Here is a 16,548-nt window from a genome sequence, read left to right as displayed (position 1 = left end):
CCTATAGCCCAGCTCAGTGCCACTCTCCTAGCTGCCTGGGCACCTGGACTTTGCTCTCTGTCCCCTCACAATCGGGCAGCCTCTGTACACATCCACCTGGCCTGCGGCTCTGCGATCCCGGTTCCCTGTGGATTTGTGTAGAGACCTCACGCTTCCTGGGGCCAGAGCCCCGATCCTCCTGTCCTCAGCCCTGGTACTGGGTACCTCACCCATGTCAGGGCTTTGATGAGAACAACCCTGCGGAACATTCTCTGAAAGTCAAAGACAGGTATGAAGCCGGGTACTGGACAGGTAGGAATTTGGAAGGACGAGTGGCCGGTCTCCTCCAGTGGGGCTGGAGCGGCCGGGCTGCCCCACTCCACCCCGTCAGTAGCTCCAGGCTGCGGTAAACAAGCTCCAGGCTGGAAGCCCTGCCTGGCCCCTTTGCAGCTGATTCTTAAAATAACATATTTTATTCTTCAAATTCCAAAGCCTGCACAGCTCCAAAAATGTTGTCTCCCAGGGTGGCTCTGTCAGGCAGGGGGCTGCCCAGCACCCCTCGGCGGGCAGGACAAGGGCTGGTGGGCATGACTTAGGAAGGGGATCTCCGGGAGGTCCTGGCATGCCTCGTCCTGTGGATGCACAGGCCACTGGACATGGTCCCGAGGCCCCTGGAAGGAAAGCAGGGCATCGTCTGCAGACCCAGCAGCAGGGTTAGGTTTCCAGCCCCGACTGTGTGTGATGTCACCGGTGGCTGGCTGCTCGGGGCAACACTCTGACCTGGCTGGAGGCTCAGGGGTGGTTACAGCAGGGTCACCTTGGCCCTTCCTCCTTTCAGTGCAGAGTGACTGATAAAGGCCAGCTGTTTTCCAGCCGTGGAGACTGGCCAGTGTGTGGTGCAGGCCCTGCCTCTAGAGGTGGGACTCCTTCTTAACATCTCTGTCCATCCATCTGGACAACAGCCCCCACCACCAGTGTCCCTTAGCCTGGATGGCAAAGTCCACCTCTTAGCTGCCACGGCTTCCTCCTTGGCAGGTCCCCGTAGCTCATCCCGGCCTGCCATTTGAAGTGACCCCTCTGGACCATGGAGCTGCTGGTCAGTTGTGAAACATCTCACAAGGTGACTGCTTGTGCTGACCCATGTCCACAGTCATAATCACGGGCAGTCAACACCAGGGTAGGAGGGTATGATAGGGGTTTCTAGGTCCACTTTCTGTTTTGCAGGAAGAGGACATGGAAGAACTCAGAAGGTCGGTGCACCCTTCCTAAGAACCCTGCTGGCTTCTCAGGCTCTGCAGAGTGGTGGGGAGCACCGGCTTTGTTTGCAGACTTCAAATTCTGGGTTTCCCCTTGGGGATCACATATTGGGTCGGTATTAGAGACTGCAATGAGCCGGCTGAGCTGTGTAGTCCTGAGCTCCTGTTGAGGACAGAGCACATGCTATGGCACACGGAGCAAGATGGTGTGATGACACACGTTTCCGCCCCACAGTCCTGAGCACTGCAGAGGGGCCCACACTGATCGCAATTGCTTATTCTTCAGCTGAAATCACTGGGGCTCACCCCGTTGTCCCTGATTGCTAATACAGAGATGGAGTGGGTCAGCTCTTTTCTTTCTCTCTGTCAGGCCCCCCACCCGACCCCGCCCAAAGGAGGTAGAACACACATCAGTCCTGGATCCCTGTGAATCTGCTCAATCCCTAATGGGGCTGACAAGTGCATTTCTGTTGCCAGAATCTCTCACTTGGGACCATGTTGGGTCCAGCCAGGATTCAGGTCCTCCACATGTGGTTTGTATAATAAACATGAAACCCCTCTCTATCAGTCAACTTTCTTTATGGTGGCAAAGTACCTAAGATAATTGACTTATAAAGAAAAAAGGTTTATTTTTGTCTTACAGTTTTGGAGTCTCCAGTTCATGAACAATTGGCACTGTTGTTTTGAGTGTCTCGTGAGACCACACATCATGGCAGAAGCATGTGATGAAGCTACAAAGCAAAGAGAAAAAGGAAGAGACTGGGGTCCCACAATCCTTTCAGGGACAAACGCCCAATATTCTAAAGGCCTCCCAAAAGGCCCCACTTCTTAAAGGTACCACCTCTTAAATAACACCACCCCGAGGACTAAGCCTTTAGCATGTGAGCCCTTGTGTGACATTTATGATCCAAATTATAGCAATCTCCTTGAGTGGGAAGCTGTTCTCTGCCCCAGGCAAACTAGAAATGGCACCTGGTACCTATAACAGCCAAGGCAAGTGTTGGCTGAAAACCAACTAAAATCAGTTCCGTTCATCTCTTGGCCCAAGCAAATGAGCCTGAGCACGTGTCCTGGGTGTGTTCGGGTGCGTGTGAGTGTGCGTATGCTGGTGACATGTTACTGAAACCAGGCAGCTCTGCTCTAACAAGGTTAGCTTTTCCTGGATGTCACGCCAGGAGCCACACCAACATGACATCCCGGCCACCTCCTTGTTGTAGCTGGTAGATGGGAAATGGGCCCACAGAGGTGACTGAAAGTGAGACAAGAGCTCTGGTCCCCAAGAATCGCTGCATGTACACTGTCCCACATTTAGAGGTTTAGAGCCATGATTATTGAACTGCAGCTCGTGATTGTGGGGGTCAGGCATTTGTAGGGAGCCTCTAAGTTGGCCCTGTCCTCTACGTGACCTCTGTGGCCCTTGAGGCCAGCCCCCTCTCCCTGTACCCCTCAGCTTCTTGGGACATTCCCGGTGATCCCCCCTCCCCGGGTTCTTCATCCAGCTCATATGGAGGACACATTCCTTCCTGAGTCTTCTGTCAACTGCTTGCACATGACACCTATTTCCCAACAGGGACCTGACCTGTAGAGTAAGTTAAAAAATGACTTAACGGGTCCTATTTTTATAATAAAACAACACAGCAAAAATTGTGTCATCTGTTAAAAGTAAAACAACAAATGATGATAAAAAAAAATAACAGGTAAGATTTGCCTTGTTTGCAAGTGCCTAAGACGTGCCCCTCTGTAGTCAGAGTCAACCACTCTGTAGAAGTGACTGTTCATCCTCCAAGTACCAAGCTGGGAAGATTCCTTCCTGCTCCTTTGCAGGTAGCGTGAGGCACTCCGCCTGCTGGTCTCTGGGTGCTGTGTGTGAAGGTGCTTTCCACCCACCCAGGCAGGTGCAGCCCTTGGGGTGGCCTACGGGCAGTGGCCATCAGACACTCCCTGTGTGACCTGCCCTCCTCCCCTCCTGGAGCTCGTGATCCCTGCGTGTAGAAGGAGGTTCTCAGGGGAGGAAGTTTTAGGGCACAGTTGGTGGTTAATAAATGCCCGCCCCCTCTGTTTCAGGTGGCGTGGTTTGGCAGGACTCGAGACTCCAAGTCTTGGAGCAGAATAGCATTCTGCATCCCATTTGTTGGGTGCAGGTGGTGGAGCCCTGAGCTAGACTCTAGGGGTCCCTGATGTGGCCGTGCCGGTTCTCAGGGTCACCTCGAGGTTCCTGATTGGATTCTCACAGCAGCCTGTGAGCATGGCTGAGTGACTGGCGTCACAGATGACTCCTCATGGAGGAGACTGAGACAGGACCCCAGGTTGGCCAGGAAGAATCCAGGCTGAGCCAGAGCCCTCCTCACTGGACCTGGGAAGAGGCACAGCTCCCTCCCGAGACCCACCAGGTGTTAAGATGCAGGTGGAGACAGGCTGGGGAGCATCTTGGAATACGGGGAACCCGGGTGTGGGCACCAAGAGCAAACAAGGAGGGAAGGGAGTTTCTACCCTGCGGCTCCTCCTGCCCCGCCGTCTGCAGGCTCCTCTCTGGTCTTCCATTTCTTCTGCCATCTTGGCCCGGGATGTTCACAAGGACCCACACTGCAGCCGGCCACCCAGGACAGGGGGCTGACCAGGGTTCGGACAGTCTGTGCCAAGTCTCTGAGATGGTTCCATGTTATCTCTAAGCAGTCCATCCGTTTGCTCTCTAGAGTGCAGGGAGCAGGTAAGCCCCAAGGCCTGCCGGGCAAATTAAGAAAAGTACCGTCTTTAAGGAAGAGAAGCCAAGCTGCCGGAAAAGCACCTTTGGAGTGGGGACAGAGGCAGATTGAACTGAATCCTATATTTGCTAATTATGAAACAGAACAATTACAACAGCATACCGTAATAAAATTTAAATGCATGTGATCTCTCTCAAAATATTTTATATTCTTTCTCATGGTTAGTTGCAGGTACTGAGACCCCTCCGAGGCCCCCGAACTCCCAGCTTGTCTATGGACTTGCTGGACTTCTGGAAAATTCCATTGATTACTTTTAATAGAATCACTCCCCAAATGTGGGCTATCAATGGCCCTCATTGATAGCCCACATTTGGGGAGTGATTCTATTAAAAGTGATTCTATTAAAAGATACGCCCTGTATCATATATTTGCAAAAACCTTTTCCTCCTGAGATAGAGTTTTGTGGTTGATCAGAGATCTGGCCCTTTTATTCACACCCCTCTTGGCAAAGACCGCAAGATCACCTATGAGGAATTCGTCCCAGAAACAATAAGACGAAGCAGGACCCAGCTTCTCTCCGTATTACAGTTTTAAAAGCCTCCTGTAGAAGTGAACGATGATATTTGGGGTTAAAGTAGGTAGTTTGAATTTGCACTAAGAAAAACCTCTTAGAGGTAAGAATGTCCTCCTTCAGTGGAAGGGCCCTGGTCTGTTCTTATGCCAAGAGGGGCCAGGAGCCTGGGAGCTGCAGGGGGCTGGGCACTGCCTGATGGCTCCTTTCTGTCCTTCATGGCTGCAGAGAAAAGATCTCACGTGTGTTTTGTCATCTGCAGGCAGCTGCTACCATGGTGCAGCCACCATATGCTCTCTCCTCCGTGCATGCCAGAGAGCTTAGCACATGGTATTCATTCCACAGACAGAGGCACTCAGGGGACCAGGGGACACAACCCAGGTGACAAGCAAGTGCAAGCGTACAAAGGTGAGCCACCACTGCGGAGACTGTGCCTGGCTTTGAGAGAAGCCAAGCTTTCTTCTCCCAACCTCTCCTCCTCTGTCCGTGAGCCCTGCGGAATGACAGGCTGCTGCAGGCTCCGTCTCACTCTCTGGGCAGAACACGAGGGGTCTCTCCCCATCTTGATCCTTATGTTGTGCTAAGCCTGATGTTTGTCACCAGCAAAGGGCTCTCAGAGGCGTATTGGCACCTCTGAACAGCCTGCAGATGCGGGGCCCTCTTGCTGTTCAGCAGGAGGGACACCCATCCCACTTGGTTCCAGGACAACTTTTGAGTGCTGCTGGGCTCCTGCCAAGTGTGAGCTCCGCTGGGGCCCTGGAGTGACCTAGATCTGGAATCTGTGTGTGTGGAGTCGCTTCTCTCCAGGACAGGGAGCTCACAAACAACCTGGGGAAGAGGGAAAACAGTCCCTCCTGCAAGCAGCCAGCCACCTCCTCTGCTAATTGAAAACAAAAAGGGACACTTGTGAAATTCTGCCTGGAGTGCCATCGTCACCTCCTGGGGCTCCTGGGCCCTGCGCTGTGTTTATGGATAAATCAGCACATGCTGTTTTGGCCACGGGAGAGAGGTCTGGGGCAGCAGGCTGCAACCCCCAGAGAGGGAGGCCAGGAGCGCCACACAAATTGCACAACACCATCTTGTCATCTGTCCCCGTAGCCGAAGGCCCCCAGGAAAACAGAGGCAGCTGACACTGGGCGGAAAGGCCATCTGGAAGCAGCCCTCAGGGTGTAAGCCATCCTCAGAGTGCTGTCTGGCCTCCAATGCACCGGGGACAATGGTGTCCTTGCTGCTGTTGGCCTGAGTCTCCCCCTTTGCCAGGGGTGCACGGGCACCGCAGCGTGCAGAGATCAGAGGTGTCCTCTGCCCCGTTCTGCAGGTTCAGCCACAAGTTCTCGTCTCATTCACCAGTGGCTGCTGCCTCCCTGTCTCCCTGTGGCTGCTCTGGCCTCGGTCTGAGGCTGTGATGAAAGGGAGGCTTCAGCTGTTCCCACCTGGCGTTGAGCCATGTGTCCCACGGGCTGCTCGTGAAGATCTGAGGACTGTGTGACCAAGTCTCACCGGGCACCTTGCAGGGCCAGACAGACTCAGGCCCCTCTCCTGTGCCTTCCTCCTGCTCACTCGAGCTCCCTGTAGCTTCTAGAAGAGAAGCCAGGAGTTCTTTAGCTGCCCCAAGCAGTGGCCTCGGGACCCTGGGGACCTGACCCTGTGCAGCAGCTGAGCAAACACTATCAGCTCTGGGCAGAGGCGAGTGATGCCCGTGGGGGTCCCGCTTGGCCTTAAGACTCAACATGTGTCCAAGTGTGAATATTCCTTACCCACAGATCTGCCTGCCTCAGAGTTGCTCCCCAGGGTGCTGGGAGCAGAGGAGTCGGGCAGAGGAACTAGACCTGCTTGGGATCCTTGAGCAGCCCTTTGAGAGGGTCCAAGACTAGCTGGACGACCAAGGACCCAGGGACTAACCTCAACTCCCCCCCAACAACAGTAAACCCAGAAAATGGGCCTGGGAATCCCCAGGATGGAGCTTTGAGGTCCATATTCTCTCCTTGCCTGGTCATAAGCTGAACTTCCCTGTGCATGGGCCTGGGTAAGCACAGGGCTGTACTCTTGCCTGTGGCACATGGTCCTTTCGTGTTGCTGATTTTCAAAAATTGAGCATTTCCCTTGAATTCCAAGCATCTTGGGTTAAGGACACGCCTTGTGTGGATCGCAGAATCTGAATTCCCCTTCCACCACCAGCTGTGTGACTTTGGGTAAAGCACATGATGTCTCTGGGCCTTGCCCTCTCACTGGGATGCTGCTGCCTCCTTCAGAGGCTGTTGGGAAGAAATAGGATTCTCTGATAGCAGAAAAGCATGAAGCAGGCCAGTTTCTACATTGTTGGCCCCTGTCTTCTTCCTTACTGAAGAAGAACAGTGGGTGGAAATGGCTTTTAAGAGCAGTATCTGGGCCGCGGGTGCGGTGGCACATGCCTGTAATCCAGCCACTCAGGAGGCTGAGGCAGGAGGATCGCGAGTTCAAAGCCAGCCTCAGCAATAGCAAGGCGCGGGGCTGGGGATGTGGCTCAAGCGGTAGCGCGCTCGCCTGGCATGCGTGCGGCCCGGGTTCGATCCTCAGAACCACATACAAACAAAGATGTTGTGTCTGCCAAAAACTGAAAAATAAATATTAAAAATTTAAAAAAAAATAGCAAGGCGCAACTCAGTGAGACCCTGGCTCTGAATAAAATCAGAATAGGGCTGGGGGTGTGACTGGCTGAGTGGTGGAGTGCCCCTGAGTTCAATCCCTGGTGCCAGAAAAAGAACAAGGCAGCCCCTGGCGGGGAGGGGAGCAGGAGTGTGGGTTTGGGGCTCCTGCAGTCCTCTGACGTGAGCCTGAGGGACAGCAGCAAGAAAGAAGAGTCAGCTCTCTGTTCTGCACCCATTTCTTGCCCCCTACCTGCTTGGGGGCTGGGCGGGGCTGCAGATTCCAAGCCCAGCGGCTAGGTGGAGAGTGACATTTGGTTGGTTTCGGATTTTGAAATACAGGAATCAGTCAAAAGCCAAGCTTTACTAGTGTGAGTGGTTTATCGGGCCCGCTGGATTTGGAAATCCACAACAGGACGCTTTGGAGACCCGCATGGGGCCAGCCCTCTCCACATAACCAGTGGTGATAAGGGGTGGGGTGGGGGGGCTCTGAGGAGGAGCCAGGCTGGTGGCAAAAAAATGACAAACAAAAAATAAAGCAAAGGAAACTGCAGCATCTGAATCTTGCTCTGACTCCACAAGATTTAGTAATGGCTGAGGGGACATTTAACCAACTGATGCAATCTTTCAAGACTCCTCAGGCTTTATCAACACCCAGGAGGGGACACCCTGGGTCCTGGGGATGTGCGTGGCCCACTTCCTAGAGGTTGGTCTGAGGATTGTAGCCTTAGCATTACGGGGTACCTTCTATGAATACAAATTCCTGGGACCCCCCCTCCCTTCGTGGACATATTGGTTGGGTTGGGGTCTGGGACTCTACATTAAACACAGTCTCCCAGGTTCACCTTAGCTAAGCAAAGAACCAGGAAAGGAGAGCCTCTCTCTAAAAGGCAGAAATTGGGGTCTCTGCTGGGGATGCCTGATCTGCCCAGACTCCTCCTGAGGTGGGGACCAGGTCCGAGATGCCTACCCCAGAGAAGAGCACAGAGGGGGCGTGTGGCCTTTTTATGAGCTTTTCCTCACTTGGACTTGAAAAAAAAATCTGCCTAGTGTAGCCCTAATAGAGGGTGACTTGCTGCTTCCTCTGCCATGCACCCGGTCACGCTTGGGGACCCATGAAGGAGAGGCCACCCACATGCTGAACCTGAATTGTGCGCACGGTCCTCCAGGACACAGCCAGGAACACAGTGTTCCTGGCCCTGCAGGGCTCGGCCCCTGACACCTGGAGAACCTGTTTGGTCACTCTTGGCCCAGAGGACAGGAGCCAGAGGCGCTCAGCAGGACAGCACTGCTCACACCTGGGAAGGCCCTGCCCCCGTTTGGGTGCGCTTGGAAGGCTGCACCAGCATTGGGGTGTGCCTGCGGGGGTCTCGCAGCAGGAGGGTCACAGCAGTCACCTGGCACCTCACCTTCGCCATCCTGCCCCCTTCCTCCTGGGGAGGGTGTATCTGCACTGTTCTTGGACTTGGTCAGAGGCTGAGAGAACCAATATGGTAGAGGCCCGGGAACACGAATATGCTCACCGCCGAGGAATATGCTCACCGCCGAGGAATATGCTCACCGCCGAGGAATATGCTCACCGCCGAGGAATATGCTCACCGCCGAGGAATATGCTCACTACCGAGAGTCGTTGTCAGTAGACACTGGGTTTGCCTAACAGCTAGCAAGGTCTGGCCCAGTGCTTTGCTACCAGACCAAAAATATCCCCAGGGTCGGGTAATTCTTTTCTCCACCTGCCCTGGCTTTTTAAAAAACCTCCTATTTACTGAAAAGGAGGCTTTAGCCCTTAGAACATTTACACATTTATCCCCCATACAGTATCTTTCTTTGCCCTCAATAATATTAGTTTCTAAACTTGTCAGAAGTACAGATATTTTCTAAATCTGTGCATACACACACACACACACACACACACAGTAACCCAATAGAAATAAGAGCTACAGACATGAAAAGACATTCTACAGGAAAGAAATACAAATGTGAAAATATTCACGAAAAGCCACTACACTGTCCTCATGAACAGATGAATGCAATTAAAATTGAGTCATACCATTTCACTTCTCACATCAGCCACATCGAAAAGTTTTATCTTGTCCTCTGTCGGCAAAGCTCTGAAGAAACAGACACTTTTGGATACTGTTGGAGAGATAGCGAGAATCTCTGTGTGGGACAGTTTAGCCACATCTCCCCAAATTACAAATGCTTTCATTTCCCAGAGAAATTTCTATAATCAGTTCTTCTTTACGCTTTAAAAAAAAATTCAGTGTGCATTTACAGACTCCTGGAAAGACAGTTATTCCTATTTTAAATATTAAGTTCATGAGCAAGTCACAGGGAGGGGCTCCCTCTCGCTCATCAGCCTGCTTTAATGTTTGGGAGGGACCCAGGTGCATCCTCCTGGAGCATGCTGTTTCTGTCTGTATGCTGATCTTAGTAAGGAAGTAATCTGAATAAGGTACACATGCCAGAAGAGCCGGTGTATAAATCCCAGCTCTCAAAGACACTAACTTTAGGGCTGGGGTGTGGCTCAGAGGTAGAGTGCTTGCCTGGCATGCAGGAGGCCCCGGGTTTGATCCCCAGTAATGAGGGGGGCGGGGAAGGTACTTTATTGGTCCAAAGCAACAAGAACAACAAGAACAAGAACACTGTCTCAGAGCTCTGCCTTGTGATCTTAGATAAATGATGACTGTCTCTACATGTGGGATGCGTACACAGAGGAAGGGTTGTGTCATAAGCCAAAAGAGAAGCCAAGGGGGTTCGGTTGGATTGGTTTGCCCCCGATGGGGCAGGAAGACCTCCTGCTTACCTCAACCATTTCTGATGTCCCAGGGTCTCTAGAATGCAGATGCTCAACGCTGAGCAACGTGAACAGAAAAATGAGAAGAAGGGTGGAAAGGAGCTGGTAAGCCATTCCCTGGGGAAGGGGCCCTGCGTCCTTGGGGTCTGACTCTCATGGACAGATGGATGATAAGGTCCACCTGACTCCGTGGGAGAGAGGCCCAGGAGCTGGGGGCGGGGAGCAGGCTACATCACAAAGTTGATTTCTCCCCCTACTTGCTGACGACATGATTCAATATTTAGACGACCCCCCCAAACTCCACAAAGTTGATTTCTCTTCTTTCCACCCAAGGAAGGCTGATTGGGTTTGTAAGTGTCCCCCCAAATGTAGGGGTTGGAAATTTTAATCCCTCCATTCCTGTGTTGATGGGATTTGGAGGTGGGGCCTTTGGGAGATGACCAGGGTTAGATGAGATCAGGAGGGTAGGGCCCCCTTTATGGTGACAGTGGCTTTCTAAGAGGAGACAGACCTGAGCTGGCACCTTGCTCTGTCTCACCAGGGGCTGCCGTCACCATGTTATGATGCAGCACAGGGAGGCCCTCACCAGATGCCAACGCCATGCTTTTGGACTTCCCAGCCTTTAGAACTGGGAGCCAAATAAGCCTCTGTGCCTTATAAAGGACCTGGTCTCAAGTTACAGAAACAGAAAATGGACTTAGGCTGAGGAGCGCAGATAGGCTTTGGAAGTTGGAGCCCAGGTGGTTGTGAGGAGGCTGGGAACAGTGTGGCTCTATCTGATCCGGGTCTCTGGCTGCCACTGATACGTCTGGGCTCCTCACCTGGCTCTGGCCAGCCTGTGCTGTGGCCTGTGACATAGACGGTGGCCCCCATTTGGCTCTGTTCTCTGAAAGCCACCCTCTGAGGGGGGCACCTTCCCTCCACTTCTCACACGTGTCTCGCAGAGGTGAGGAAATCCACCCAAGCCTCGTGGTGACTACTGTCAGAAGACGAACTAGAAGGAATCCAAAGACCTTAACTGGCTGTTCGTTTGCAATTCTAGAATTGGGCAACGCTTCAACCTGCACAACGGGGGTGTCCTACCAGGCCAAGCGGAGGAAGTGGACTTTATAGACCAAAGAAGGCGAAGAAAGCAGGAAAAAAAAGGAACCAAGACTGTACGGGGCATTATAAAAGCTACTTTCCTTATAGGGTCAAAGTAGAAGGGGCTTCCTTATCATGCTGGGTCGGGGAAACCGGGACCTGACGGCTTCAGTGCTGTCACTGTCGTTTTAATCTGGCCCATTCCCGACTTTAGCTTGAGCATGGGGTACCTGGCACAGGTTAACTCCATTCTAGTCTGGTCTATTCTGCGAGGGGCCTTGTGCTGGAGCTCAGTCCCCGAATACTGGCCTTCTATAAATTTTATTTACTACTAGGTAATGGCAAAGCGGGACGTAACGGGTGGGGCTTGATCCATCCTGCCCACTGTCTGCCTGACACCTGGAGAAAGCAGAAAGCGTTGTCAAGTACCAGCATCAGGACTTGGGGCGGAGGCGGGAAGGAGGAGGCTTCCAGACCCCATCATCCAATGTGCAATGTCGTGGTTCGGATATGAGCTGGAGGTATGCCCTGGGGATCATGTGTCTTGTCCCCTGCTCCTCCTCCTCTCTCTCTGCTTCCTGTCGTGAGCTGAGCAGCTTTCTTCCGCCACACTCTGAGCCCCGGGATGCCCCACACAGCAGTCAGGGTCTTCCATGCTACTGTCTTTGGAGCTATTATGGGGTGTCAGTAGTGGCTGGGCCCAGCCTCTCTCCATCTGGGGCTAGTTTCACCTCCAGTGTCGGCTCTCTTAGGGGGTGGGTCTCTTGGGGGCATGCTGGGAATTTGTGGGGGCTCTTTTTGGTTGAAGCAATGACCCTGGGGACTACTGGCCTCCTGTGGATAGGGATAGGGTGCTTGAGGTTCTCCAAGGCAGAAGGAGCCCTGCACAAACCACACCCTACCTAACTCTGTCCCCTTAGCTGCCCCCTCGGTTGAAAGCTCTGTGTGTGAGCGTCTGCTCTGCGCCCACCTCTGAGACCTGTCTACACTGTATTTCTCATGTGGCTGCAGTACACACAGTATTTACCAGAAACGCAGCTATGGTGTCCATCAGGGGAGGATCTAGGCTCTGTTTTGCTCTGAGCTTTGGCAAACTTTCACAGTTCTGGAAAAGTTCAGCATAGTGAATTCCACCCAGGGCCTTGGAGTAACCAAAGCAACACCCATTCAGGAGGCATCCTCAGAAATCTTACCTAATGCACATACCCGAGGACTTGATTTGTGGTCTAGGGTAGCTGTGCCTAGATTTTCACTATCAAAATAGAAGTTATTGTAAATTATTTTTTATATCACTGAAGCCATTACATATGCTACTTATTAATCCATCCTTCTGTCTATCTATCTATCTATCTATCTATCTATCATCTTTTCATCTATCCATCCATCCACCCATCCACCATTGTCTGTTTATAGTTGTTATCCAAGAATTTTATTACAGGATAATGAGTGTTAAAAATATTTATTGTCAGAGGTGACTGATCCAACCATTCACTTACAGATTGCTGTAGGAAGGGACGTGTGGCCCAGCCACCCAGCACTAAGCTTCCAGGGTCTGGGACCTTCAGAAGTCACCTGTATCAGGACAACCTTACCCCTGGTTGTTCTGCCCTGTGGCGGCCCCATCTGACCCTCCAAGTGAGTGAGCTCTGGCCAGCCCCCAGAGCCCCCATCAGGGACCCGCATGTGCAGGAGTGGCCAGGCCCTGGCTGATACACCTGCTCCCCTGGAAGCCTCGCGCCCCGCAAGTTCCCGGAGGTGCAGAGTGTTTGCTCTCGGGACTCTTGAGTGTTGTTGGGAAATGTGTGTTGACACAGGCGATAGATAACATGGCAGGACGGGAAGTGGGAAGGGAGGCTGGCTCTGGCCAGCAGGCAGCTGAAGGGCCCGTGGACGCCGAGATCTTGGATACGTGGGTGTAATGAGAGGACAGCATAAAGGGTGCCCAGGGCCCCCTCTTAAGCGTTCTGGAACTGTCCATATGAACAAGTGTCCACACTCAGCTATGAACGCCTCGGCTGTCAAAAGGGTAAATTTCCAACTTTCCCCTTTCCAGGTTCAAAGAGCTCATGCATTTACCTGAAGCGCCCAGTCGATGCCCTTTCACCTTCCCCAGAGATGTGCTTGCCCGGTGGCTGTCAGCTTCCCGTGGGGTGACCTGGCTGGGCCTGGGAACCCTTTCTGAGAGGCGAGGGCTTTGATGTGCGCTAAGGAGCGGGCTGATCTTAAGCAATCGTTGAACTTCAGCCACTGCTTCTATTTCCTCATGACAGGGGTGGAATGAGCCAGGTTTCTTTGTTGACTCTGAAATTACCTTTGAGGACGATTATAGAAGAGGGGACCCCAAACCGTTTGGAATAAAATCCTGGAAGTAAGTGCAGGTCCCTCCCCAACGTCCCCTTTGTCGGGCAACGTGCCTTTGGTTGTGTACATTTCTGGTGGGTTTGGTGACCAGCGAGAGAGACAGCAGCTGTACAGTCATGCCACGCTCACGTGCTGGTTTATTCTGAGCTGGGCCACGCGCTGCACGCTGCTGCAGGTTGCGACAGAGTCCTGCCAACTGTTGTTCCAGGGAACCTCTGAGGTGGAGGGTGCATGTGTGTCTGTGTGTGCCCAGGTGCTGTGCGTGTGTGTGTGCACCTGGGTGCATGACCTGCATGTGTGTGCATTTGCATATGTGTGTGTAGGTATTGGGAGGGGCGTCGGAGGGTTGGGAAGAAGGTGGACAGGCTGACAGCAGCCCTCTGCAGCTCTCAGCGACTTGGTGGGGTTGCAGGAGCTGGCTCCCTGCACTGAGAGACATTTGGAGGCCTCTATCGACGTCTTCCAGAAACTTCTTAAACTATGGACCTGCTTGCTCCGTTTTGGAAGAGGAAATGAACTGACTTGATGATCCCTCATGTACCTTTGCAGGCAGACCTGGGGCTTTGCTGCCACACCACCTCTTGTCCTCTCCTATGGGGTGTGTGCACGTGAGTGTGTACATGTGTGAGCACATGAGCATGTGCACATGTGTGTGCATGAGTGTGTGTGTGCGCCTGAGTGCCCTGGGCCTTAGGATGCTGGTGAGGTCAAGGGATGATCTAGGACCGGCTCCTTGGACCTGCTAAGGTGTCCAGCTGGGCTTACAGCAGATGGCCCTGCCTGTGCCTTGGGGTGGGGGGCAGGGAGGGCAAAAGCTATCTGTCAGGCTGTCAGCACCCCACTGTGTCCCCCAACCCTTTCCTCTTCGGTAACTAACCCAGAGAAGACAGGAGGTGGGTGCCACTGGAAAGAGGCCTTTGGGGTGGGAGGGACCTCAGGTGGGACTGGGGGAAATGCTCCCTGGTCCTAGGAAGGAAGAACAAAGAGTGGGGAGTTGATAACCTGCAGCCCCTCAGAGACAGGGAAGGGAGGAGGGCACAGTGGGAAGCCTAGGGCCTGGCTCAGAGGGGACGACTTAGCCCTTGGAATTTGCCTGCATAGGCCTGGGCAGTGCTCTGGGAGCAAGAGGGGGCCTTCTTTGTCCCAGTGTGTGCCGAGCTTTTCCCTGGGACCTGGGCCACTCCTCCCTCCTGTGCGCAGTGACAGAAGCATCCTTGTGGGGAAAAGCAAGAGAAGGGGGACTCCGACCTCCTACAACAGGGCCCAAGGAAGCAGAGAGGCCACAGAGGGAGCGCCCCTGTGTCCTGTCACCAGGGACCCTGGGAGGCCACTCACCGTGTTTCCTGGGGGCACCCATGGTCCAGACTGGGATGGGCCACCTCGGTTTGCAGATGCCTGAGGTTCTGATAGTCTGAGATTAGATTTCCTATCCGAATAGATGACAGATGAGACCCTAGAGTTAGCTTTAAGTGAACTTATTTATTTATTTATTTATTTTAAAGAAACTCATTTTTTTTAAATATATTTTTTTTTAGTTTTCGGCGGACACAACATCTTTGTTTGTATGTGGTGCTGAGGATCGAACCCGGGCCGCACGCATGACAGGCGAGCGCGCTACCGCTTGAGCCACATCCCCAGGCCAACTTTAAGTGAATTTAAACAAAAATAATATAGTATATATTTGTGCAAACTGAGATTTGTGTTCACCGTGGGGACTACCTTATCTATGCCAAGAAGGCAGAAGTATCTGGGCTCAGAACATCATCGGCTCAGTGGCTTGTTCCTGGAGGAAATGGCTCCCTTTCTGGCCTTGGCAGAGATGGGGGGGGGGAGGTCTCCCGGGAGGGATTCACTGGCAGAAACTCCTCCAGAGGCACTTCTCCTTTGTCATAGCTGGAGATTTGAAAGAAGACTTACAGATAAATCTGAAATGCAGCGTACACACAGGGGTGTCTGTACCTTGTATGTACAGATGGGGTAGCTAGGGGGGCAAGGGGCACAGCTAGAGAGGCTTCTAGAATGCTGCTTAGACCTCTGAATGGTTCTGCAACCCTCTTTCCCCCTCCCTCACTTTGCCTGCCATGACCACTGGCCTCAATTTTGTGTTCGTCATTACCTTGTGTAGTTTAAAGTCTTACTCTGTATGTATGAGTCAACAAGCGGGGGATTGCTAAATTGCGCCTGTTTTTGAAATTTTTTTGTTTCTTTTTGTCTGTGAGGCTAGAGATGGAATCCAGGGCCTGATGTGTGTGGAGGGGGAGGGGAGTGGGGGGCAGCACTCTGCCACCGAGCCCCTCCCCAGTGTTTTTGAACTTTCACAAAATAGGACCCGCTGCGCAGACTCTGTGCCATGCTTCTTCTGCTCATGAGATGAGTGCATGTTGAGGCATACACCTATTGATCAATAGTGGCACCGTGCTGCCTTCTAGAAATTATTCAGGACATGTCCAGGCTTTTGCTACTGGAAATAACGTCCATCTGAACCTCCCCTAAAGGGAACGGGTCTCAAAGCCTGTCTTCTGTGATTCAGATCCTGCCTCTCAGCTCCTGCCTGTGGGTCTTCTGTGCTTCAGGATCCTCAGCTATAAAATGCAGACAGTAATAGGGCCTGCCTCAGAGGGCTCCGAGGGGACCCAGTGAGCTAAGTTAGACAGAACACTGAAAAAATGGAAACTTGCTTGGGATCAGTCTAAGGTTTAGCTACAATGGTGATGGTGATGATGGTGGTGATTTTCTTTCTTTCTTCTTTCTTTCTTTTTTTTGATGATGGTAATGGTGATTATGATGATGATCATCATAGATATGGTAATGAGGGTGATGGTGGTGATGGTGGTGATGGTTACATTAATAATGATGATGATGAATATACTGATGGTGATGGTGATGGTGATGGTGATGATGGAGGTACTTGTGGTTGTAATGATGAGCACTTCCTGGGAATTTATCAGAATCGATCTTTACAGGCATAACCAAGTTAAAATGGGGTCATTGTAGACTCTCTAATCCTAGAGGACTGGTTCTATGTCCTTATAAAAAAACAGGAAATTTGGGCACAGACACACACTCAGGGAGAATGCCACCTGGACACAAAGGCAGAGATCTGCAAGCGAGGTGATGTCGAAGACGCCCAGCTCCCTGCTAGGAGCTGAGAGCGAGGACAGGTTCTCCCTCACAG

The 16,548-nt window shown here is 52.4% G+C and overlaps 2 long non-coding RNA genes across 6 annotated transcripts; both read left to right on the top strand.

The window, feature by feature from the left end:
* The first annotated feature begins 1,024 nt into the window (after nucleotides 1-1,024).
* Nucleotides 1,025-7,010, top strand: LOC107157607. 5 transcript variants are annotated; one of them, XR_007346462.1, is made up of 4 exons: nucleotides 1,025-1,099; nucleotides 1,204-1,768; nucleotides 1,879-2,069; nucleotides 4,771-7,010. It is a non-coding gene; the product is annotated as an uncharacterized LOC107157607 (long non-coding RNA). The 5 variants fall into 5 exon arrangements; XR_007346463.1 differs by having other exon boundaries at nucleotides 1,033-1,099; nucleotides 1,606-1,768; XR_001505513.2 differs by having other exon boundaries at nucleotides 1,039-1,768; nucleotides 4,771-4,916; nucleotides 5,827-7,010.
* Nucleotides 7,011-12,634: 5,624 nt separating this feature from the next.
* On the top strand, nucleotides 12,635-16,122 carry LOC125615854. Its single transcript, XR_007346444.1, has 3 exons — nucleotides 12,635-13,038; nucleotides 13,283-13,380; nucleotides 14,909-16,122. It is a non-coding gene; the product is annotated as an uncharacterized LOC125615854 (long non-coding RNA).
* Nucleotides 16,123-16,548: the final 426 nt, after the last annotated feature.

Source organism: Marmota marmota, unplaced genomic scaffold (genome assembly GCF_001458135.2).
Source record: "Marmota marmota marmota unplaced genomic scaffold, marMar, whole genome shotgun sequence".
Classification (NCBI taxonomy): Eukaryota; Metazoa; Chordata; class Mammalia; order Rodentia; family Sciuridae; genus Marmota; species Marmota marmota.
This window is presented reverse-complemented; position numbering and strand designations above follow the sequence as displayed.